General features: G+C 54.1%; 3 long non-coding RNA genes across 6 annotated transcripts; all 3 read left to right on the plus strand.

Moving 5' to 3' along the window:
• The first annotated feature begins 675 nt into the window (after window positions 1-675).
• LOC141952683 (uncharacterized) lies at window positions 676-3,858 on the plus strand. 2 transcript variants are annotated; one of them, XR_012631691.1, is made up of 4 exons: window positions 676-1,100; window positions 2,442-2,608; window positions 2,693-2,733; window positions 2,824-3,858. It is a non-coding gene; the product is annotated as an uncharacterized LOC141952683 (long non-coding RNA). The 2 variants fall into 2 exon arrangements; XR_012631690.1 differs by lacking the exon at window positions 676-1,100 and having other exon boundaries at window positions 1,374-2,608.
• Window positions 3,859-6,161: 2,303 nt separating this feature from the next.
• LOC141952604 (uncharacterized) lies at window positions 6,162-9,730 on the plus strand. Of its 3 annotated transcripts, XR_012631667.1 has the most exons (4): window positions 6,162-6,387; window positions 6,594-6,692; window positions 6,866-8,122; window positions 9,495-9,730. It is a non-coding gene; the product is annotated as an uncharacterized LOC141952604 (long non-coding RNA). The 3 variants fall into 3 exon arrangements; XR_012631666.1 differs by lacking the exon at window positions 6,162-6,387 and having other exon boundaries at window positions 6,417-6,692; XR_012631668.1 differs by lacking the exon at window positions 6,162-6,387 and having other exon boundaries at window positions 6,417-6,692; window positions 6,950-8,122.
• Window positions 9,731-11,507: 1,777 nt separating this feature from the next.
• On the plus strand, window positions 11,508-14,809 carry LOC141952665 (uncharacterized). The gene is made up of 4 exons (XR_012631682.1): window positions 11,508-11,849; window positions 11,940-12,049; window positions 14,507-14,560; window positions 14,658-14,809. It is a non-coding gene; the product is annotated as an uncharacterized LOC141952665 (long non-coding RNA).
• Window positions 14,810-21,688: the final 6,879 nt, after the last annotated feature.

A 21,688-nucleotide genomic window follows, 5' to 3' on the forward strand; every position in this document is an offset into this window, starting at 1 on the left:
ATCCTTCTGCATCTTGAGGCTGAGGGGGGCCGTCAGTAACTGCAGTGTTCCCATCTGCTTCCGAGAAGCGCTGCAAACCTGCGCCTTAGGAAAGTCAAAAGAAAGCGTCACCGCCGCGAACTTGCGAGTTTGAGTGCCGCTTCCACAGCGAAGGTGTTCGTCGGAGTGGACTGGGGTAAAATTGCTCCCCAGTTGGGGGCAAAAGCAGGAAAGGTTCCTTTTGAGAAATGCAAGGTGCTGCTACCGGTAAAGGTGTAAATGATCAGCATGACCGCTTCACTTCTTAACCTTCTATTTTAATGCCGTTAAAGTTGAGACAGACCCTGGAACGTGCCTGAGCGAATTGCCAAGAAGTGCAGCACACCTGTGAGCTCCATGAAGGAAGTGAAGCAGCAGCTGCCACTCTGCAACCATGGAGTGTTTTCCTCCACTCCCTTCCCTTCTCCTGAACTTTCTCTAATAAAACTTGAGCGGTTCAGGAAGGGTTTGCCCTGCCTGTGCCCGAACTTGAGGCAACGGAGCCCCGTTGTGCTCATCTGCAGCTCAGAAGTTGTGTTGGCAGGTGAGTGCTGGCGAGTGGGAGTGGAGGTGGCCGGGGGCAGTATCCCCCTCGGGGGCAACTCTCAGAGAAGATAAAGGTTAAACTGCTCCGACCAGCTCTTCAGTATTCTCTGGTTTCTTCCTCTGCCCCTTGCAGGCTTTCGACAGTGTCCTTTATCCCTGAGGTAACCCCTCGGGTTCCCCATGTTTGTTGTATTTCTGTTTAAGTATTTTCTCAGGTTCATGCACTCGTGGTCACCACACACTAGTTCTGGGGTCTTCTCTGCCCGGTTAAAATCACCTGCTCGTATGGCTTCTTGTCGTGTTACTGACAACAGTGGAGGCGGTTCAGCCTGAGCAGCGACTGTCCTCGTTAGTTGGCAGTGCTCACGATCTTCATACTATGTCTTCGTTTCATTCTCTTTGGGGGAAAAAAAAAAAATCAAGTTAATCAGTTTTACTGACTGCGCATGCGCCGCGGCGGCCCCGGGACTGGAGGACTGGCAGCTCCTAGAGCGCGAGTTCGGGGGACTGAGGGGCACTTCAGGCGGTTAATCCCGGTGCTGGTCGCTATAGTTACCGCGGGGGGGGGTGGGGGGGGGGTGGGGTGTAGCATGGGCCGGGCTGGAGGAGCCCCCGGGGCGGGCAGTGAGGCTGCGGGCAGCGGCCCCTCCCTGTCCGGGGCGGTGCTGGAGGAGGAGCCGGTGCGAGCCGAGGGAGCAGCAGAGAGAAGGCGAGCGGGGCCGCGCGGTCGGTCGCCTGGCAGTTGCCGGGAAAAGCCGCGACGGGGGGGGCCGCGCGGTGCGGCGGGACCGGGGGCAGAAGCCGCTCGTTCTGTCCTCTCTTCCCTCTAGCCGTGCCTGTTCGTTCCCTGGCCCTCTGATGACGTGTTTACTTGGTTCAGATCCCCTCGGGATTTAATCGTCATGTCCCCCATCCTTTTTCTGTCTCTCTGGCTCCCTCAGGACAGTTCTCCTCCCAGTCACGATGCCTCCCAACACCTTCCTTGTGGTCCGGTTCCGTCCTGTAGCACTTTGTGGGGCCATCTTTGAGCCACAAACGAACTAATTTGTTCCTCTGTGCTAGCCAGGATTCCCGTGTTTAGTTCCCAGCCACCCAAGACCACCTGTACTCTGCTCAGGTGATCACCCGAGTTCCTCCTGGTTGTCCCTCAGCCTTCGTTTATCCATCAGCCCCGCCCCCACGATCCCTCTCCTCACAGTCGCAGTGCCTGCTGAGACCTCCCTCGATCTCCACAGCACCTTGTAGCACTCGATCTCCTTTTTTCTCTCTCTCGTTCTGTCAGAGCCTCCCTCCTTTCTTTGCTGTGCAGCGCTCCTTTTTCTTTCTCTCTGCCATCGAGGGTGTCTCCGTTTGGTTGTTCTCTGTCATCTGTAGTTTGCCCAGATGCCCTCCTGAGACTCCAGGGCCCTCGCTGTGTCTGCAAGGCTTCTTTTCTTATCCTGCCCCCTCCTAACTCCTCTGCTCTCTATAACAATGTCTTCTGAGTCCTTTTGCGTACTCCACCACACTCTTGTGGCACTTTAGCTCCCTTTGGATTTTGTTTTTTGGTGCTCTTCAGAGCACTCTTCTCTTACTCTCTGGTGTGTCAGTCTGCACACATATCTGGGTGCCTGGGGGCACAGCAATGTCAGTCAGGGGAAGAATAGCACTAAGAGTCTGTAGTTAATGTTGATTTGCCTGGACTGTTTAGGTACAGCCCGTATAGCCCCCTCAGAGCAAGCAGCCCTCAGCAGCAGGCAAGGATGTCACGGGGATGACCGGAGCTATCTGGGAGAGGCTGCGGGAGTGGTAGTTGAACAGATGGAATCTCAAAGGTGTTAAGGCTTGTGTATGTAGGGCTTAATGCTGTTTTGTTTTTATGTTTTTTTTAATGGCAGGCTGTAATGAGACCCTAGACAGTGTTCCTACATGGAGTCAAGAACTCTGGAATTGTTAAGCTGTCACTCAGCATCCAGGTGACTTGCTTAAAAGTTTTTTTCAGATCCAGAGGGACAATACATGCACCAAAGAGTGACAGAGGCAGCGAGCAGAGCACTGTAAGAAGGTGGGTCAGCATGTGGTGTCAGAGAAGACGTGACTGGTTGCTACATGACTAGCTTATTGGTTTGGGTTTTTTTTTATTTTGAAGGTGCAAAGCAGGATATCGACACCGGAGGTGACTCGGGCAAGGTGAGACGAGTGGGCTGAAGTAGCAGTTATTTTTCAGGTGTCGTACTGTTGGTGAAGCTAGAAGCATCTCCTGTTGTCTGTGTCTTACAGGTGGTACCCAGGCCTCGACGTGGCGACCAGTAAATGTCAGAGGCGGGGTGGGTGAGCGGCCAAGGTAACGGGGCAGGAGATGGCAGTCGGTGGGGGCAGGCTGCAGGTTCAGCTTGTGCCTCTCACTTTGGTTTTTGCAGGTGCCACATGTAGGCTGGGAGGGGTGAAGCCGCGTGCCGCTGAGCAGTCCAGGACAGTGAGGCGGTTGTCAGCTGGGTCAGGGTTTTCGTGCAGAGAATCAAGTGGCAGCTCGATGAAGCATTTCTGTTTGGTTTTGCAGGTGCCGGGCAGGCTGCCTTTGGAATCGGATGAGTGTTTGAGGTGAGCTGGGTAGTAGAGAGGAGGAGCATGGGGCTGGTGATTTCTCACAAGCACAGTGGTAGCTCTCTGTCTTTTGGTATCGTAGGTGCCACGGGCCACGCTGGCCGCAGCGTCCGACACTGGACTCTGCGCAGAGCAGCTGAGCGGAAAGCCCCATGGCTGTTGAGGTGGAGGGTGTTGTGGCAGAGGTGTGTCAGCTGATGTGATGCTGACTGCTGGCACTGTTTTTTTTTTTTTTTGCAGATGATGAAGAAGAACCTGGCAGCTGCAGGAATATCCTGGTTAGCTGATGTGATTTTTGTTGAGGATGGATTCAGACCCCTGGGCCTCTGAAAGCTGAGTTGAGGGATCAGGGACCACTGCCCTACAGGGTCTAATCTTGACTTCAGTTAGAAAGAGACTTTACAAAATGGAAACCTTTCTCAAAGAAGTTTCATTTTATGAATTTCCCATCAGAGTGGATCTTCAGAGATGATGTATTTGGCAGTAGTACTCTTGGGCGGTGCAGCTGGCCAGATGTCCCTGCTAATTATGGAACACACCACCCCCCCCCCCCCCCCCCCCCCGTCAAGTTGTCCGTGTGTATTTTGGAGATAGACAGTCTAATGGTATCAGCTCACAGCTGGGCAAGTTCAGGGAATGCAAAAGGAAAATCAAATACTTACACATCTAATAAAAACACTTCTATAAGCATATGCCCACCTTTATACTAAAGAGTGAAGGACTGAGCTTTATTCTTTATTCTTTGTTTTACTCTTTAAAGTTTTAAACACTTCACTTCTGATTTTATTGACCCAGCAAGCAGGATGTGCAGCAGCAGCAGCAGCAGCGCAAGGGCCGTGGCTGTCGCGGCAGATCCGTCAGCCATAGGTTGTGATGGCGGTACGACCTCATCCTGCATCCTCGCGGGGTTCCCTCCCTGCAGCCCTGCTGCATGGATGGGATGAGACATTCCGACACCAGCAAGAGCGTTTGCTTTTATGGGCAGGATGTGCTCGGGATCGTATCGATCGGCCTTGCTGGTGATTTGAGGAGGTGAAATCGCTCCGGCCTTGCCAGGGTGTGTTGTATGTGGAGCTGACCTGTTCACAAAGAGTCCTCCCTGAGCTCCACTGCTATCCTGACCCTTGTTCTGATGGAACTTTCTTCTGTCTTATTTTTCAAGATGCCGGAATAGCATTTGGGGTTTTTGTTTTTCAGGTGTGTTGTTGTAACCATCTCCTTGATGCTTGACAGGTCCCCTGGGCCAGGTTTGCCTGCTGGCTGTTAACCCCCTGACAGTGGGGCCAGCCCTGTGTTGCTGCCACGGCACAAAAATACCCCAAGCATCCTGATTCAGGGTCTGCAACGGGAGGAAAAAACCCCAGGTTTTTTTGGAAAATAACCTTCATTTTGGGGCTCCTGGGAAAGCCAAACCTGCCTGGATTGGTGCAGCTGGAGAACAGAAAACCCCTTTTCATGCACAAAACCAAAAATCACCAATTTTGATGTTGTGGAGAAGTGCTGAAAAAAAACGAAGTGGAGTATTTCGGAAAAGCACAAAACCCCCAGTTTTTGTGTTACAGAAATAAAACCAACCAATTTAGGGAAAATCTGGGGTGAGACGCCGGCTGTTTGAGGGGCATTTCTGGGGGTTCTCTGGTGTGGATTATCCCGGGAGGGTCAGTTTTCCAGAGTGGATCATCTATTGGGGTTGTCCCAGGTGAGTGGTTAAAATCGCTTATTGCATCCCGGAGATCGCGCATGCCCGCTGGCACCGCCGCATTCCTGCTCGTTGCTGCCACGGTGTGGCCAAAAGCGGATACTGCATCCTGGAATTCTCCCCCCCCCCCCCCCCACTGCGCATGCGCGGATGCGCGGTGACCGCCTCTGCCTCCTCCAACCCAGTGCGCATGCGTGACTTCTGGACACGCCCCGGGCTACTGCACATGCATGGTGGTTGGCTCCGCCCCCGCTGGCTCCGCCCCACGCCCAGCACGCAGGCGCGGCTCCTGGCTCCGCCCCCCCGCCCAGTGCGCATGAGCGGCTCCTGACTCCGCCCCCCTCATGCGTGGCTCCTGGCTCCGCCCCCCGCCCACGCTGGCTCTGCCCACCGTGCATGCGCGGCTCCTGGCTACGCCACCCCCCCCGCCCACCGCGCACGCGCGACTCCTCGCTCCGCCCACGCCGGCTCCGCCCCCCGCGCACGCGCGGCTTGTGGCTCCACCCCCCGCCCACGCTGGCTCCGCCCCCGCCCACCGCGCACGCGCGGCTCCTGGCTCCGCCCCCCCGCTCAGTGCGCACGCGCGGCTTGTGGCTCCGCCCCCCGCCCAGCGCGCATGCGCGACACCTCGCTCCGCCCCCCCCCCCCCCGCCCAGCGCACACGCGCAGCTTGTGGCTCCGCCCCCACCCGCCGCGCACGCGCGGCTCGTGGCTCCGCCCCCCGCCCCCGCCGGCTCCGCCCCCCACCCAGCGCGCACGCGCGGCTCCTGGCTCCGCCCCCCCGCCCACCGCGCACGCGCAGCTCCTGGCTCCGCCCCGTCCACGGTGGCTCCGCCCCCCCGCGCACGCTGGCTCCGCCCCCCGGCTCCAACCACCGCGCATGCGCGACTCCTCGCTCCGCCCCCCCGGCTCCGCCCCCCGCTCAGTGCATACGTGCAGCTTGTGGCTCCGCCCCCCGCCCACGCTGGCTCCGCCCCCACGCCCACCGCGCCTGCGCGCCTCCTGGCTCCGCCCCCCCCGCTGGCTCCGCCCCCCGCCCAGGGCGCACGCGTGGCTCCTGGCTCCGCCCCCCCACCCACGATGGCTCCGCCCCCGCCCAGCGCGCACGCGCGGCTCCTGGCTCCGCCCCCCCACCCACCGCGCATGCGCGACACCTCGCTCCGCCCCCGTCCACGCCGGCTCCGCCCTCCGCCAAGCGCGCACGCGCGGATCCTGGCTCCGCCCCCTCACCCACGCTGGCTCCGCCCCACGCCCACCGCGCCTGCGCGACTCCTGGCTCCGCCCCTGCCCCCGCTGGCTCCGCCCCCCCCGGGGCTGGAGGACTGGCAGCTCATAGAGCGCGAGTTCGGAGGACTGAGCGGCACTTTAGGCGTTTAATAACGGTCTTGGTCGCTATAGTTACTGCGGGGGGTGGGGGGGAGCGTGGGCCGGGCTGGAGGAGCCGCAGCGGCAGGCAGTGAGGCTGTGGGCAGCGGCCCCTCCCTGTCCGGGGCGGTGCTGGAGGAGGAGCCGGTGCGAGCCGAGGGAGCAGCAGAGAGAAGGCGAGCGGGGCCGCGCGGTCGGTCGCCTGGCGGCTGCCGGGAAAAGCCGCGACGGGGGGGGCCGCGCGGTGCGGCGGGACCGGGGGCAGAAGGCGCTCCGCGGTGGGGCCGGGCGGCGGCGGTGTTGCCCAGAGCCGTGCTGTGGCTCTCGGAGCTGTGTTCGGCCGGGCTTGTAAGAGCTGAGAGACACCCGCGTATTCTTTTAGGGGACGACTGGAGCTACAGAAGAAGAAAGGGAAGAGCGAAGGAGAAAGAAGGGTCTGAAGTGGTAAATTTCCCTGGCAGCGCTGAGAGCAAGAGCTGTGGTGAGTCCTGGGACCACGGGGTCCTGTAAGCCCCTCGAGTGCATGTGGGCCCTCCCCTGTTGCCCTCTCTATCCCACACTGATGTGATTTTTTTTTTTTTTTTTGCTTCCCTTTACCTCTGCTCTTCTCTCTTCTGTCCTGCTCCCTCTCCCTCTTTCTCTCTCTTCTTCTAGCTCTGCCTCTTTCTTTTTCTCTCCATGATATTGTCCTGCTTCCTCTCCTTTTTTTTCATTCTCTGTCTCGCTCCTGTAACCTAGCGCTGGTTTTTTCCTTTTCCCGTTCTTCATCCTGATTGGCATTGATCCCTTTTCTCCCTCAACTTCTCTGGCCTGCTCCCACTCATTCTTTTTCTCTCTGTGCCTGCACGTGCCGCTATGTGTCCTTGACTGCCTATTGCCCTCCCCCCTTCTCCACCTCTATCTCTTTGTCTTGCTCACTGACGCTCAACCCCCTCATTCTGTATCTCCCTGTCCCCGTCCTCCACCCTCTTCACCTCGCCCTCTCTCGGACCCTTTGTGCTGCTCCCTGCCTCGGCTATTGATTGCTTCATGTGTCCTATGTGTCCCTGTCTTTTCTCATGCTCCACCTCTCTGTCATTCTCCCTGTTGCTCTTGCTGGTTCTAGGCCAGCATCCTGCTCTGTGTCCCTCTCCCTCCCGCAGTCGTCTCCTGCTCTCTGGCTCCCTGTCCCTCACATCTCTTCTAGATGCCTCTGTCCTGCCTCCTCTGTTTTCTGATCCCTCTGGCCTGCTACTCATCGCTGGCTTGGCATTCTTTCTCCACCTCTCTCCTGTCCCTCTCCTCATCTCTCAGTTGCTGCTGTTCCTTTCTCCATCACTGCCTGTCCCTTTTCTCTTCTTCTCTCTGTCCTCCATCCTCTCCCAAACATTTTGCCTGTAGAGCTCCATACCACTGCCCGTCCCATTGTTTCTTGCTATATCCCCCTGCCCAGCTCAGTGTCCCATTATTTCTTGTGTTGTGCTCCCTGGCTTTTTTCAAATCCTGCAGCCCAGCCATGGTTTTAATCCCTCCCTCTAGTTGTCCTGATCTGTGTGGGTTTTTCTCTCTCTTATTTCCTCAACCACTCCAGCTTGTTGTTTTTCTCTCTCTTATTTCCTCAACCACTCCAGCTTGTTCTGTACCTTTTGTATCACTCTCGCTCCTCTTTTCAGTCCATTTCTCTCTCGATCCGTCTGTTCTGCTCCTCGCTTATCAGTTTCTCTCTTTCCTCTGTCCTACTCCTGCATGTAGTGTGTGATTGAGTGAGGTTCCGTGTCTAGCAGGCCTCATCTCGTAAGAGCTGTGAGATGCCTACATATTCTCTGAAGTGGAGGACAGCCAGGCAACTGGAGCTACAGAAGAGGAAGGGAGAAGACAAAGAGAAGGAAGAGTCTGACCTGTCAAATTCTCCCAGCAGCACTGAGAGCTGCGGTAAGTCCCGAGCGCTCGGGGCCCTCTCATCCCTCTTGTGTGTCCTGGTCCCTCCCTGTCTTTCTCCTAGACTCCTCTCTTTCTGATGCTGCTCAGCTTTTTTTGCTCAGCTGTATCTTCCTTCTCCATCTTGCTTGGAGCATCTCCCTGTCCCCGTCTTGTAGGTCATCCCTCTCTCTGCCCTGTACCCTGCCACTGTTGTTGCCTTTCTTGATCCCTCTCTGTCCAGCTCCCTGTCCCTATCGATTAATTCCTCCCTCTTCTTCCTGCACCTGCTGCTATTTCCTGTGATCTCCATCTCTCTCTGTCCGACTCCCTGTCCCCAGTTTTTCATTCCTACCTCCGCCCCTCATAGCCTGTCTGGCCTTTTTCCTCGGTGTCTTTCTCTCTGGCTGACTCCCTTCTGCTATTTTTTATTTCCTCCCTATCCATCTTGTTGCCCATTGCTCTTTTGTCTTCTCTCTCCATGTCTCTCTGTCTGTCTTCCAGTCACTGTTCTTTAATTCCTCCCTCTTCCCTGTAGCTTGCTGCTATTTTTTTTCCCATTCTCCATCATGCTCTGTCTGGTGCCCTGTCCCTATTTATCAATTCCTCCCTCTCTGCCTTGTAGCCTGTCTCTTTTCCCCATTTAATTTTTGCGTGTCTCTCTGTCTGGCTCCTTGTCCCTGGTTTTTGAATTCCTTCCTATGTGCCCCATACCCCGTGTGATCTTTTCTCTTGCGTGGTCTGTTTCTGGCTGGCGCTCTGTTTCTATTCAGTAATTCCTCTCTTGACGCCTTGTAGTCTGTTGCTTTTGTCCTTTCTTCATCTCACTGTCTCTGTTTCCTCTGCTTTAGAATTCCCCCCCTCTTCTTTCTGTATGCATTGGTATTAGTTTTTGTCTCCAGGTCTGTTTTTTACTGTCTCTCTGTCCCTGTTTCCTAATTCTTCCTTCTCTGCCCTGTAACATGTAGCTCTGTGGTTTGATTTGCGTTCCTCCCCTGCCCTTTCCCTCCATTGTTTGCTGTCCTGACTCCCCATCGCTGTTGCTTTTTCCTCCCTCTGTGCCCTGTTCTTTGTAGCTTTGTCTTTTGCCATCTCTCTTGGTCTAGCTCCCTGCCCCTAATATTCTTTTTTCCTCCGTGTCTGTTGTGCTGCCCATCCCAGGTTTTTTTTCTGCATCTCTGTCCTGCTCCTCATCCTTCTTTGTTGGTCTCTGTCCTGCTCCTCCTTCCTCTTTCTGCTGCCTCTTTTCTTCTCTCCCTGTTGCTTCTTTCTCCGTATCCGTGTCAGGCTCCCTGTCCCCATCCTCTCACCACCCCATTCCTTGCCTCTTGTTTTCTCGCTACCCTCATACTGGCCAGCTGGCTGCCCCTTTTCTCCTGTCTTCTAGTGTCCTGCACCCTGCTCCTCATTTTTGGCAGTCTCCAGCTGTGCCCAGCAGCCCGTTGTTCCAGGAGCCGACTGACTGACTGACTGTTCCCTGCTGGCCTGAGGAGTGTGGCTCTGGGAACAAGCGCCCAGGTGTGCCAGGGGCAGGGGGAGCATTAGGGGCCCTGAGCCCCAGAGCAGACTCCCTTCTGGGACTTGTTATGTGTGTGACTGAATAAACACTTGCTGTCTGCTGGCTGCCTTTTGTGCTTCCTTTGCCCCTGGCGAGGGGCTGTGAGGGAGCCCAGGGGAGGGGTGATGATGCACTGTGGGGGTGGGGGGATGGCCTCCAGCTGTGGGCTGGAGCTGGAGGGACCCCAGGTGTGGGCAATGAGGCTGATGGCAGTGGCCCCTCCCTGTAAAGGGGTTGCTCCAGGTGGAGGGGTGGGTGCTGCTGTTGAAAGCAGGAGAGCCCTCAGAGGGGTCGGTGTAAACCAAGGAAGGAGCAGAACAGTCACTGAGTGTTGCTGGGCTGTGGCTGCACCGAGGGAGAAGGTGAGTGGAGCTGTGCAATCAGCTGGCAGCTCCTGGGGAAGGAGCTCATGGAGAGGATGGTGGTGTCTGCAGGGTGGCAATGGGGTGGCACAGAGCAACGGGGGGACACTGCTTGGTGTTGAAGCCGGTGGCGGGGGCACTGTGGGGCAGGCTGTCCAGGTCTGCGCCTGTTGGGGCTTCTGGGTGTATTGGTGGGGGTTGGGAAGGGTGAACAATGGTGTCCCTGCAGGGTCAGAAAGTAGGAAAAGCTGCCTCTCACAACATAGCAGGAGCTGTAGTCCTGGTGTATGGGGTTTCTGGTCAGCCACGTTGGTTCCCTGGGGCGTGCTGGGATGTGTGGTCTTCCAGCACTTGGCTTGCAGGTGGCCATGCCGTGTTTGCCAGCATGTGCCAGGAGCTGTAGGTTTTGCAGACTTGGCTGCCAGGCAGCTGCATTGCTCACGGGCCTGCATAGCACGGCATAGTCCTTGCTACCACTATGGCCCCTGTAACGCAGCACGAGGGATAGTTTTGTTACTGTTTTCATGTGGTTTCCTGCAGGCTTCTGGCTGCTCCCCAAAAAGCTTTGTGCCCATACCTCGAGAGTGCGAGTGCAGTGGCGCACCGCCCCACATCCAACGAACAGTACTGCCACTTGGCCGCTGCTCGTGTGGGGTGTGGTGCTCGCCTGTGCTCACTACTGCTGTCTGGCAAACACAACATGGTACTGCATGTGGGCGACGCAGAGGTGCCCCCATGCCCCACACTGCCACCCACCAGTAACATCAATGTGATGCTCCAATGCCTGTGGGGTGGTGCGGCCACACTTGGTTCTGCCTCCTGGTAAGGAAATGCTGCCGCCACCCCACGTGCACGCTGTCGGTGGGCGCTCGGCGTGCAAAGTGCAGGACTGCAGTGCCAGCACTGCACGGGTGCGCAGCACTGCCAGAGCTGGCTTTCCTGCTGCCGCAGTATGATGACTTGCTGGGCGTGATTCCTGGTGGTGGGTGAGGGCCAAGGCCACCGCTGAGGCCACCAAGCCCCTTTGGCAGGTGTGGGGGCACCTCCTGCCTGCTGGCCACATGGCAGTGGTGGGACAGGAAGCTTCACACCACCTGCTGTGTCATGCCTCCACTCTGCTGGAGGTGATCTGGGCTGGCGGAGCCCCAGAGAGTTACCTGAGAGCTGGTAGAAAGGAAGAGGGGAAGAAGATGGGTGTCCCTGCCAGGGGTTGGTGCTGGGTGCCTCCCCAGCTTGCCAGAGCTCCCCTTGAGCTGGTACTGGCCTCACCCGCACCGTGCAGCTGGCCCCAGCTCTTGCACCTCCCCTGAAGCCTGTCCCATAGCCCCCGGTCACCCCCAAGCCCTGTGGGGATGGCAGCAAGCTGGCCCTTGGTGCATCTGCAGAAGCCCCTGTGGAAGGAGGGGCTCCGGCCAGGGGTGATCTATGGTAATAATGGTAGTCGCTTCATCTTTCCTTCTCCCAGAGGCCGTACTGAGGCTGTGCTTGCCTGTTCCTTCCCTGGGGATGCTGCTGACTGGACCCACCTCAGAACTGTGTGGGGTGTCTCTGCCTGGCCTTGTGCTCCTCTCAGCATAGAGGTGAAAAGGGACAGGCCCCTGGGATGTTTTCTGGATATGGACAGGAGCTGCCACAGCTGAAGCTGGAGAGGCCGGAGAAAGGGAATGAAGAAGAAAATCAAGGCCATCTGGGCAGCACCCGCCTCCCACTGCAGGAAGAGAGAACCTGCCTCTCTGGATGAGGAAGCAGCCCTCTTCGTAGTCCGCAGCAAGCCAGACCGCCAATGTGCACCATAGGGTCTGTGTGCGTCACCCCAAGTGTGGTACGGCAGCGTAGTGCGTGAGCGAGTGAGGCTGCATGAACGGGAAGCTGTGTCTCGTAAGAACTGAGACACACCCAGGTATTCTTTTAGGGGGAGGACAGCCAAGCGACTGGAGCTACAAAAGAGGAAGGGAGGAGAGAAGGAGAAAGAAGGCTCTGAACTGGCAAATTTTCCTGGCAGCACTGAGAGCGACGGCTGGGGTGAGTCGCAGACCCTCAGGGCCCTGTCGCCCCTCTTGTGCGTTTTGGGCTCTCCCCTGGCCCCCCCTCTATCCCACACTGCTGTGATGTTTTTGCTTCCCTTTATCTCTGCTCTCCTTCTTCTCTCCTGCTCCCACTCCCTCTTGTTGTGTCTTCTTCTAGCTCTCCCTTTTTCTTTTTCTCTAGATGCCTTTGTTCCTCTCCCTCTCCTTCCTTTTTTTCATCCTCCACCTCTCTCCTGTAGCCTAGTGCTGGTTTTTTCCTTTTCCAGTTCTTGGTCCTGATCGGCATCGGTCTGTTTTTGCCCACAACTTCTCTGGCCTGTTCCCTGGCGTTCTTTTCCTCTCCGTGCCTGTCTGTGCCGCTCCATGTCTCCGAGTTGCTCTCTCTCCCTCCTCCCCTGGCATTCTGTATCCCTTTACCTTGGTCATTGATGCCCACCCCCCTTATTCTATATCTTGCTGTCCCTCTTTTCCTCCCTGTTTATCTCATCCTTTCTCTGACCCTTTGTGCTGCTCCCTATCTCAATTATTTATTCATCTCTCTGTCCTGTTCTCTGTCTCTGTTCTTTGTCGTACTCCACCTCTCTGTCATTCTCTGTTGCTCTTTGCTCTCTAATCCAGCATCCTGCTCTGTGTCCCTCTCTCTTCCGCAGTGGTCTCCTGCTCTCTGGCTCCCTGTCCCTCACCTGTCTTCTAGATCTCTGTCTCTTCTCTCTCTTCTTGATTCTCTAGTTTCCTATCTTGCACTGTCCTTTGTTTTTCTATCTCTCTGACTCTGTCCAGTCACTCTATCCATTTCTCTAATGTTTCTTTCTCCATCTCTGCCTCACCCCCTTTCTGCTTTGTCTTAGTTCCTCCATCCTCTCCCTAACCATTTGAATGTGTATCTCCATATCATGGCTTGTCCCATCACTATATCCCCCTGTCAAGCTCCCTGTCCCATTATTCCCCTCTGTCCTTCTCTCTGCCCCTTTTTCCTCATCCTGCAGCGTACCACAGTTTTCTTGTTGTCCCTCTCTTTGCCCTGATCTGTCTGTCTCTCTCTTACTCTATCAACCCTTCTGGCTGCTTCTCCATCTATTTCTCTCCTCTCCTCCCACCTTCCTTATTCCCCTCATTTAATTTCTCTCTCTTTCTGTCCTTTTTGCTCCCCACTCGTCACTTTCTCTCTATTTCCCTCTCTCTTGCTCCCTGACCCTGTTTTTCTTCCACCATGCCCCAGCAGGACTCCTCATCCCTTTTATAGTGATTTCTCCATCTCACTGTGCTTTGTTCTTTACTCCTATCCAGAACACGGTTCTGTTAGAAGTTAGGTAGCTTGCGTGGTCTTGCTAGAAAAGAAGCATAACCCCGTAGCATTGCATTTTTTTCATAGGAAACTAAAGCACATCCTTTTGGATAATGATGTTGTTATTGCATTTAGCTGATTGGTTAGTACAGGTTAGTACAGTTAGTATTGGTTATTTAGCTGATAGCTTAGTACAATATCTGTCTTTTTCTATCTATACCACCTCAGAAAAGCTAATTTTAATTCCCTACCCAGTCACATCGCTGATGCAATAGATGTAGCGAGAGAGCAGATATTGTCATTTCAAGTAAGGGTCGCTTTCTTCAAACAGCACTTTCCATTCAGTAAACTTAAGGCAGGTGAGAAAACTTGCTTCTGCTCCCCTGGCTGCTTTTGTGCCTTCTGGTGGTTCACCCCTCCCCTTTCCCAGGTGATTGTGGTCAGGGTGGTGGGTGGGGCCTGGGGTATATAAACCACAGCCTCTCCTCAGGGTGGTCATTTTGCTCTTGGGCCTCTCTGAGGTCAGTGCTCTAGCGGTCCTTGTGTAAATAGCAGCTTTTGAGCTGTCAAAGCTCTTTGGGCAGGTGTGTTTTGATAATCACAGAAATAGAGCTACCCAAGGTAAGAGTTTCAGGATCAGTCAAGGTTCAGCAGCATATATAAGAGGAGGTGCAGTGGCACGTAGTGGTTTATTTTCAGGTAAGTAATTTTGTATTAAGTGGTGGTGGGGGTGTGTGTGTGTTTAAGATGGCTTAATAGCATATGTGTTGTATTTTCCTGGCTTTTCTAACTTTATTGAAGATGGGAGCTTGTTTTTTTCCCTAGTATTGCTGTACACATTGTAAGTTGTTGATATCATCTGTCTAAATAGGACCAAAGATGAGATAATGTAGCAAGGGTTAGAATCTTGTGTGCATTTGTATATGGAATTTTAGCATTTCTCAGAAAAGGGGCAGGGATGTAAGGTGCAGGGTCTTTCAGGGTACAGGATGGCTCATTGCCTTTCCTAATTCCCTGCAGAGAACCATGTTGTTTTGAAGGTGCTGTGTAGGCAGCCTTTGGAATAGGATGAGCATTTGAAGTGAGCTGGGGTAGTAGAGAGGAGGAGCACGGCCCCAGTGTTTTCACACAAGCACAACTACGATGTTTTGTCCTTTGATGTCATAGGTGCCACAAGCGATGATCGCCGTAGTGTCCAACACCGAAACCGGTACGGAGCAGGTGAGCAGAAAGTCTGATGCTTTTGAGGAGGAGCATGTTGCAGAAGAGGGCTGTGTCAGCCAACACGGTGCTGACTCCTGGTGCTGTTTTTGTGCAGGTGATGAAGACGAATTGTGGCAACTGAGGCATGGACTCCCGAAGAAATCCAGAGAGAAAGAGAGAGTTCATTGTTACAATGATATATGCTTATGCTCTGGGATGCTGTCGGTAAAGCTCTTACTTCATAGTTAACAAATCAGCAATTAGACAGCTATCAATCTTTTCTCCTATTAGCATAAGACCACTCTAACTCTAAAGGAGTGGGAGGCTGGAGAGAAGAAGAGGCCAGAAAAAAGTGGAGGCCGAAAAGCGGTGGGAGGCCAAAAACGGGTGCGAGGCTGGAGAGAAGTTGAGGGTAGAAAAAATTGGAGGCCAAAAAGGGGTGGGAGGCCAAAAAGGGGAGGGAGGAAAAAGAAGGGTGGGAGGCTGGAGAGAAGTAGAGGCCAGAAAAATTGGAGGCCGAAAAGGGGTGGGAGGCTGGAGAGAATTAGAGGCCTGAAAAAATTGGAGGCCGAAAAGGGGTGGGAGGCCAAAAAGGGGTGGGAGGCTGGTGAGAAATAGAGGCCGAAAAAATTGGAGCTCAAAAAGGAGTGGGAGGCCAAAAAGGAGTGTGAGACCGGTGAATAGGAGAGGCCAGAAAAAATCAGAAGCCGAAAAGGGGTGGGAGGCCGATAAATGGTGGGAGGCTGGAGAGAAGTAGAGGCCAGAAAAAATTGGAGGTCGAAAAGTTGTGGGAGGCCGAAAAATGGTGGGAGGCTGGAGAGAAGTAGAGGCCAGGAAAAAGTGGAGGCCGAAAAGCGGTGGGAGGCCAAAAACGGGTGCGAGGCTGGAGAGAAGTTGAGGGTAGAAAAAATTGGAGGCCAAAAAGGGGTGGGAGGCCAAAAAGGGGAGGGAGGAAAAAGAAGGGTGGGAGGCTGGAGAGAAGTAGAGGCCAGAAAAATTGGAGGCCGAAAAGGGGTGGGAGGCCAAAAAGGGGTGGGAGGCTGGAGAGAATTAGAGGCCTGAAAAAATTGGAGGCCGAAAAGGGGTGGGAGGCCAAAAAGGGGTGGGAGGCTGGTGAGAAATAGAGGCCGAAAAAATTGGAGCTCAAAAAGGAGTGGGAGGCCAAAAAGGAGTGTGAGACCGGTGAATAGGAGAGGCCAGAAAAAATCAGAAGCCGAAAAGGGGTGGGAGGCCGATAAATGGTGGGAGGCTGGAGAGAAGTAGAGGCCAGAAAAAATTGGAGTCCGAAAAGGAGTGGGAGGCCAAAAAGGAGTGTGAGACCGGTGAATAGTAGAGGCCAGAAAAAATCAGAAGTCGAAAAGGGGTGGGAGGGCAAAAAGGGGTGGGAGGCCAAAAAAGGGTGGGAGGCTGGAGAGAAGTAGAGCCAGAAAAAATTGCAGTCCGAAAAGGAGTGGGAGGCCAAAAAGGGGTGAGAGGCTGGAGAGAATTAGAGGCCAGAAAAAATCAGAAGTCGAAAAGGGGTGGGAGGCCAAAAAAGGGTGGGAGGCTGGAGAGAAGTAGATCTAGAAAAAAATTGGAGGCCAAAAAGGAGTGGGAGGCCAAAAAGGAGTGTGAGACCGGTGAATAGGAGAGGCCAGAAAAAATCAGAAATCGAAAAGGGGTGGGAGGGCAAAAAGGGGTGGGAGGCCAAAAAAGGGTGGTAGTCTGGGAGGAGGGGAGGCTAGAAAAAATTGGAGGCCAAGAAGGGGTGGGAGGCCAAAACGGGGTGGGAGGCCCAAAAAGCGTGGGAGGCTGGAGAGAAGTAGAGGCCAGGAAAAATTGGAGGTCGAAAAGGAGTGGGAGGCCAAAAGGGTGTGGAAGGCTGGTGAGAAATAGAGGCCCAAAAAATTGGAGCTCAAAAAGGAGTGGGAGGCCAAAAAGGAGTGTGAGACCGGTGAATAGGAGAGGCCAGAAAAAATCAGAAATCGAAAAGGGGTGGGAGGGCAAAAAGGGGTGGGAGGCCAAAAAAGGGTGGGAGGCTGGAGAGAAGTAGAGCCAGAAAAAATTGGAGGCCAAATAGGAGTGGGAGGCCAAAAAAGAGTGGGAGACCGGTGAATAGTAGAGGCCAGAAAAAATTAGCAGCCAAAACGGGGTGGGAGGCCAAAAAGGGGTGGGAGGCCAAAAAAGCGTGGGAGGCTGGAGAGAAGTAGAGGCCAGGAAAAATTGGAGTCCGAAAAGGAGTGAGAGGCCAAAAAGGAGTGTGAGACCGGTGAATAGTAGAGGCCTGAAAAAATCAGATGTCGTAAAGGGCTGGGAGGGCAAAAATGGGTGGGAGGCCAAAAAAGGGTGCGAGGCTGGAGAGAAGTAGAGCCAGAAAAAATTGGAGGCCAAAAAGGAGTGGGAGGCCAAAAAGGAGTGGGAGATCGGTGAATAGTAGAGGCCAGAAAAAATTAGCAGCCAAAACGGGGTGGGAGGGCAAAAAGGGGTGGGAGGCCCAAAAAGCGTGGTAGGCTGGAGAGAAGTAGAGGCCAGGAAAAATTGGAGGCCAAGAAGGGGTGGGAGGCCAAAACGGGGTGGGAGGCCCAAAAAGCGTGGGAGGCTGGAGAGAAGTAGAGACCAGGAAAAATTGGAGGCCAAATAGGAGTGGGAGGCCAAAAAGGAGTGTGAGACCGGTGAATAGTAGAGGCCAGAAAAAATCAGAAGTCGAAAAGGGGTGGGAGGCCAAAAAGGGGTGGGAGGCCAAAAAGGGGTGGGAGGTTGGGAGGAGGGGAGGCTAGAAAAAATTGGAGGCCAAAAAGGCGTGGGAGGCCACAAAGGGGTGTGAGACCAGTGAATAGGAGAGGCCAGAAAAAATCAGAAGCCGAAAAGGGGTGGGAGGCCGATAAATGTTGGGAGGCTGGAGAGAAGTAGAGGCCAGGAAAAATTGGAGGTTGAAAAGGAGTGACAGGCCAAAAAGGGGTGGGAGACCAGTGAATACTAGAGGCCTGAAAAAATCAGAAGTCGAAAAGGGGTGGGAGGGCAAAAAGGGGTGGGAGGACAAAAAAGGGTGGGAGGCTGGAGAGAAGTAGAGCCAGAAAAAATTGGAGTCCGAAAAGGAGTGGGAGGCCAAAAAGGATTGGGAGACCGGTGAATAGGAGAGGCCAGAAAAAATCAGAAGTCGAAAATGGGTGGGAGGCCAAAAAGGGGTGGGAGGCCAAAAACGGGTGGGAGGCTGGAGAGAAGTAGAGCCAGAAAAAATTGGAGGCCAAAAAGGAGTGGGAGACCAGTGAATAGTAGAGGCCAGAAAAAATTAGCAGCCAAAAAGGGGTGGTAGGCTGGGAGGAGGGGAGGCTAGAAAAAATTGGAGGCCAAGAAGGGGTGGGAGGGCAAAAAGGGGTGGGAGTCCCAAAAAGCGTGGGAGGCTGGAGAGAAGTAGAGGCCAGGAAAGATTGGAGGTCGAAAAGGAGTGGGAGGCCAAAAAGGAGTGTGAGACCAGTGAATAGTAGAGGCCAGAAAAAATCAGAAGCTGAAAAGTGGTGGGAGGCCGATAAATGGTGGGAGGCAGGAAAGAAGTAGAGGCCAGGAAAAATTGGAGGCCGAAAAGGGGTGGGAGGCCAAAAAAGGGTGGGAGGCTGGAGAGAAGTAGAGGCCAGAAAAAATTGGAGGCCAAAAAGGAGTGGGAGGCCAAAAAGGAGTGGGAGACCGGTGAATAGTAGAGGCCAGAAAAAATTAGCAGCCGAAAAGGGGTGGGAGGCCGAAAAGGGGTGGGAGGCCAAAAAAGGGTGGTAGGCTGGGAGGAGGGGAGGCTAGAAAAAATTGTAGGCGAAGAAGGGGCGGGAGGCCAAAACGGGGTGGGAGGCCCAAAAAGCGTGGGAAGCTGGAGAGAAGTAGAGGCCAGGAAAGCTTGGAGGTCGAAAAGGAGTGGGAGGCCAAAAAGGAGTGGGAGACCGGTGAATAGTAGAGGCCTGAAAAAATCAGAAGTCGAAAAGGGGTGGGAGGGCAAAAAGGGGTGGGAGGCCAAAAAAGGGTGGGATGCTGGAGAGAAGTAGATCTAGAAAAAATTGGAGGCCAAAAAGGAGTGGGAGGCCAAAAAGGAGTGGGAGACCGGTGAATAGTAGAGGCCAGAAAAAGCAGAAGTCGAAAAGGGGTGGGAGGATGAAAAGGGGTGGGAGGCTGGAGAGAAGTAGAAGCAAGGAAAAATTGGAGGCTGAAAAGAAGTGAGAGGCCAAAGAGGGGTGGGAGGCTGGTGAGAAATAAAGGCCAGAAAAAATAAGAGCTCGAAAGGTGTGGGAGGCCGATAAATGGTGGGAGGCTGGATAGAAGTAGAGGCCAGAAAAAGTTGGAGGTTGAAAAGTTGTGGGAGGCCGAAAAATGGTGGGAGGCTGGAGAGAAGTAGAGGCCAGGAAAAATTGGAGGCCGAAAAGGGGTGGGAGGCCGAAAAATGGTGGGAGGCTGGAGAGAAGTAGAGGCCAGGAAAAATTGGAGTCCGAAAAGGAGTGGGAGGCCAAAAAAGGGTGGGAGGCTGGAGAGAAGTAGAGGCCAGAAAAAATTGGAGTCTTAAAAGGAGTGGGAGGCCAAAAAGGAGTGTGAGACCGGTGAATAGGAGAGGCCAGAAAAAATCAGAAGTCGAAAAGGGGTGGGAGGGCAAAAATGGGTGGGAGGCCAAAAAAGGGTGGGAGGCTGGAGAGAAGTAGAGCCAGAAAAAATTGGAGGCCAAATAGGAGTGGGAGGCCAAAAAGGAGTGGGAGACCGGTGAATAGTAGAGGCCAGAAAAAATTAGCAGCCAAAACTGGGTGGGAGGGCAAAAAGGGATGGGAGGCCAAAAAAGGGTGGTAGTCTGGGAGGAGGGGAGGCTAGAAAAAATTGGAGGCCAAGAAGGGGTGGGAGGCCAAAACGGGGTGGGAGGCCCAAAAAGCGTGGGAGGCTGGAGAGAAGTAGAGACCAGGAAAAATTGGAGGTCGAAAAGGAGTGAGAGGCCAAAAAGCGGTGGGAGGCTGGTGAGAAATAGAGGCTGAAAAAATTGGAGGTCAAAAAGGAGTGGGAGGCCAAAAAGGAGTGTGAGACCGGTGAATAGTAGAGGCCAGAAAAAATTAGCAGCCGAAAAGGGGTGGGAGGCCGAAAAGGGGTGGGAGGCCAAAAAAGGGTGGTAGTCTGGGAGGAGGGGAGGCTAGAAAAAATTGTAGGCGAAGAAGGGGCGGGAGGCCAAAACGGGGTGGGAGGCCCAAAAAGCGTGGGAGGCTGGAGAGAAGTAGAGGCGAGGAAAAATTGGAGGTCAAAAAGGAGTGGGAGACCGGTGAATAGTAGAGGCCTGAAAAAATCAGAAGTCGAAAAGGGGTGGGAGGGCAAAAAGGGGTGGGAGGCCAAAAAAGGGTGGGAGGCTGGAGAGAAGTAGAGGCCAGAAAAAATTGGAGTCCAAAAAGGAGTGGGAGGCCAAAAAGGAGTGTGAGACCGGTGAATAGGAGAGGCCAGAAAAAATCAGAAGTCAAAAAGGGGTAGGAGGACGAAAAGGGGTGGGAGGCTGGAGAGAAGTATAAGCCAGGAAAAATTGGAGGCTGAAAAGAAGTGAGAGGCCAAAGAGGGGTGGGAGGCTGGTGAGAAATAAAGGCCAGAAAAAATAAGAGCTCGAAAGGTGTGGGAGGCCGATAAATGGGGGGAGGCTGGAGAGAAGTAGAGGCCAGAAAAAGTTGGAGGTCGAAAAGGAGTGGGAGGCCAAAAAGGGGTGGGAGGCTGGTGAGAAATAGAGGCCGAAAAAATTGGAGCTCAAAAAGGAGTGGGAGGCCAAAAAGTAGTGGGAGACCGGTGAATAGTAGAGGCCAGAAAAAATCAGAAGTCGAAAAGGGGTGGGAGGGCAAAAATGGGTGGGAGGCCAAAAAAGGGTGGGAGGCTGGCGAGAAGTAGAGCCAGAAAAAATTGGAGGCCAAAAAGGAGTGGGAGGCCAAAAAGGAGTGGGAGACCGGTGAATAGTAGAGGCCAGAAAAAATCAGAAGCCGAAAAGGGGTGGGAGGCCGATAAATGGTGGGAGGCTGGAGAGAAGTAGAGGCCAGAAAAAATTGGAGGTTGAAAAGTTGTGGGAGGCCGAAAAATGGTGGGAGGCTGGAGAGAAGTAGAGGCCAGAAAAAATTGGAGGCCGAAAAGGGGTGGGAGGCCGAAAAATGGTGGGAGGCTGGAGAGAAGTAGAGGCCAGGAAAAATTGGAGTCCGAAAAGGAGTGGGAGTCCAAAAAAGGGTGGGAGGCTGGAGAGAAGTAGAGGCCAGAAAAAATTGGAGTCTTAAAAGGAGTGGGAGGCCAAAAAGGAGTGTGAGACCGGTGAATAGGAGAGGCCAGAAAAAATCAGAAGTCGAAAAGCGGTGGGAGGGCAAAAATGGGTGGGACGCCAAAAAAGTGTGGGAGGCTGGAGAGAAGTAGAGCCAGAAAAAATTGGAGGCCAAATAGGAGTGGGAGGCCAAAAAGGAGTGGGAGACCGGTGAATAGTAGAGGCCAGAAAAAATTAGCAGCCAAAACTGGGTGGGAGGGCAAAAAGGGATGGGAGGCCAAAAAAGGGTGGTAGTCTGGGAGGAGGGGAGGCTAGAAAAAATTGGAGGCCAAGAAGGGGTGGGAGGCCAAAACGGGGTGGGAGGCCCAAAAAGCGTGGGAGGCTGGAGAGAAGTAGAGACCAGGAAAAATTGGAGGTCGAAAAGGAGTGAGAGGCCAAAAAGCGGTGGGAGGCTGGTGAGAAATAGAGGCTGAAAAAATTGGAGGTCAAAAAGGAGTGGGAGGCCAAAAAGGAGTGTGAGACCGGTGAATAGTAGAGGCCAGAAAAAATTAGCAGCCGAAAAGTGGTGGGAGGCCGAAAAGGGGTGGGAGGCCCAAAAAGCGTGGTAGGCTGGAGAGAAGTAGAGGCCAGGAAAAATTGGAGTCCGAAAAGGAGTGAGAGGCCAAAAAGGAGTGTGAGACCGGTGAATAGTAGAGGCCAGAAAAAATCAGAAGTCGAAAAGGGGTGGGAGGGCAAAAAGGGGTGGGAGGCCAAAAAAGGGTGGGAGGCTGGAGAGAAGTAGAGCCAGAAAAAAATTGGAGTCCGAAAAGGAGTGGGAGGCCAAAAAGGAGTGTGAGACCGGTGAATAGGAGAGGCCAGAAAAAATTAGCAGCCGAAAAGGGGTGGGAGGCCGAAAAGGGGTGGGAGGCCAAAAAAGGGTGGTAGTCTGGGAGGAG

This window comes from Strix uralensis, chromosome 20 (assembly GCF_047716275.1).
Source record: "Strix uralensis isolate ZFMK-TIS-50842 chromosome 20, bStrUra1, whole genome shotgun sequence".
Classification (NCBI taxonomy): Eukaryota; Metazoa; Chordata; class Aves; order Strigiformes; family Strigidae; genus Strix; species Strix uralensis.